This window comes from Phacochoerus africanus, chromosome 2 (genome assembly GCF_016906955.1).
Source record: "Phacochoerus africanus isolate WHEZ1 chromosome 2, ROS_Pafr_v1, whole genome shotgun sequence".
Taxonomy (NCBI): domain Eukaryota; kingdom Metazoa; phylum Chordata; class Mammalia; order Artiodactyla; family Suidae; genus Phacochoerus; species Phacochoerus africanus.
The window spans coordinates 90,041,777-90,044,583 of record NC_062545.1 but is presented as its reverse complement, the minus strand read 5'-3'; positions in this window follow the sequence as shown (position 1 = coordinate 90,044,583).

Here is a 2,807-nt window from a genome sequence, read left to right as displayed (position 1 = left end):
AGTGGGTTAAGGATCCAGCACTGTCATGAGCTGTGTGGTATAGGTCACAGACGTGGCTAGGATCTGACATTTCTGTGGCTGTAGGCCAGAGGCTACAGCTCTGATTTGACTCCCTAGCCTGGGAACCTCCACATGCTGCTGGTGCAGCCCTAAAGAGACGAAAGGAAGAAAGGAAGAAAGAAAGGAAGGAAGGCAGGAAGGAAGGCAGGAAGGAAGGCAGGAAGGAAGGAAGGAAGGAAGGAAGGAAGGAAGAAAGGAAGAAAGGAAGAAAGAAAGAAAGTTCTATAACCAACTTTTCATAGTAACTTGTACCTTTAATAAAAATAGAGCTCATGTCAAATATATTTTAGCATTTGTTTGTTTTTAAAGATTTACTTTTTTTCTAGCTCAAATATATTTCAAACTTTCTAGCATGTAACAAGCTCAAGTTTATATGGGAATGTATTCTTTTAAATGCATTTATTATTGCGTACAAGATCTATACATGGGATTGGTAATGTGCTGTTTGCAAACCTTTTTTTAGTCTGCAAAATGCTTTCATTTTTGTATTATCTTATTTGTCCTTTCCCTGAAGAGGAGCTATCATTATCACTGCTATTTTATTGATGAGTAAAGTGAGTCTCAGGGAGGTTAAATGACTTTACAGGTCACAGGCCTGGAAGTTGTTTCTTCTTCACACTGTTCAACTTGTGTTAAATTGTTAAATAAGTTTTGATATAATACTGTGCCTCCAGAAGGCCTTCACTCATTTTTTAAAAAAAATTCTACAGCTTGGTTAGGTTACATTTGACCCATTTTAAGTCTGGGGAAAAAGAATCAACTCTCCTGTGGCTTTCTTCAAATTATTGCACTTGAGCTGGCAATCATTAAGATAAGGCAAATTAGATAAAATATTATTTTTAAGATATTTCACAGTTCAACTAAAGTGTCTGAAGTCTTGTTTGAAGATCTTTGGTTAGACTTGTGTTATCATTTCAGTTTTAATTATAACACCACTTTAACAACTCAGGAAAAACTAGCCGGGAGTTTAAATAAGAGAGACTACGGTTATAGACATTCCAGAAGGGAGAATGAATGTGTGTTGATCTGGTTAAGGAATTCTTTAAAAAAATCTATTGATAAATTATATTTCAGCTTCAATTTTTGTCCTTTATGTAGAAAACATTTCTAAAATGTACCAGACTATTTAGCTTCTAGAGAGTAAGTTCAGAAATGATGTTTAAAACATCATTTATCTTTTTAAAGAAATGATTTATGATTTTTTAGTGATTACATTAAGCATTAGTTTGGCCTTTTTTCATGATAAATTAGGGGAGATGCAGGTGTTGATGGTATATGAGAATGGGCTAAAATATACCCCGAGGACGAGGTCCCATCGTGGCTCAGTGATTAAGGGATCCGACTAGGAACCATGAAGTTGTGGGTTCGATCCCTGGCCTTGCTCAGTGGGTTAAGGATCCGGCATTGCTGGGAGCTGTGGTGTAGGCTGGCAGCTACTGTGGGGAACTGAGAAAATGCAGGGACTCAAAAAAAAAGGACCTTGCCTGATGGAAGAAAAACCTGAAGGCAGGTTCTTAACCAAGAAAGGGAGCTCACCTGAACAGTACAAGCTGAAGGTGGGCTTCTGGTCAGGAAAAAAGCTCACCTGAACGGTGCATGCCGAAGGTGGGCTTCTGGTCAAGATAAAAAGCCTGCCTGTACAGTACAAGCCGAGGGCAGGCCTCAGGTTACACAACTCTCACTTCGATGCTGATGGGGAAGATTTGGGGCTTTCCTGGGAAAACAATTTCCATGTTTGTGCTGGAGAACATGGATTGTTTCTCGGGTGACCTAGTCTTTCCTGTTGTTTTATTTGTTATTCAGTTTTCCTCAGTCTTTACTGATTATTTACTTATTATTCTTATTTTCCATTCTTATTTTCCTATGGTGATTTGTGATTTAACAAAGTTGCAACAATAATATAATAAGAATTTCATCCTGAAGGACTTTCCCCTATTTTAATCCAACTTAGTTAAAACATAGTGTTTATTAACTAGTTATAAAGTAAATTTTAGAGTTAGGATTTTAATGAGGTCCATAGAAGTTAGCCATATTTTATCCAAAAAACCCAGCTGTGCGTTTTGTCTTTGATTTTAAAAGCTTTTTAGTGATAGCTAGTTTAATTAAGTTGGTTTATATTGACTTACACTGTCTCCCTGCCATAACGCTTTGAAGATAAGCACCAGTCTACAAACAAAGTTTGTAAATGCCAAATTCTTGTGTCTATGGCCTCTTCAAAGTACTCACTAAATTTAGTTAAGCTAGAGATCTTAAAACAGGATGCATAGCTGCTATACCATGTAATAGTTAACCAATGTACTTTTAACACTGTAATGTAATCTGTAGTGAAAAACTGTCTATATAATCAGCCACTGTTGCCAATAAAGTTTGAGCAGTCTGTGCCCTGAAAGAAGGGACAAAGAGGCTGTCTCCGTATTGTACATTCGCCAACGCCACATCCCTCTCTGATGGGGAAGCGCATGCTCCCTGGCTGCCACAGCTGGCCTCTGGCAAGCTACAGCTCTGATTCGACCCCTAGCCTGGGAACCTCCACATGCCATGGGAGCCGCCCAAGAAATGGCAAAAAAGAAAAACAAAAAACAAAAAACAAAACAAAACAATATATATCCTAAGGAAAAAAAATCTTAAGACTGTCTTGCTAGGGGCCTGCTTATTGTCTGTATTTTATTTAAATTTTTTATAAATGCCAGATGATTACCACTAGTGAAAACTTGCCAATAACTGAAGCAATGATCACATCTTTTGCT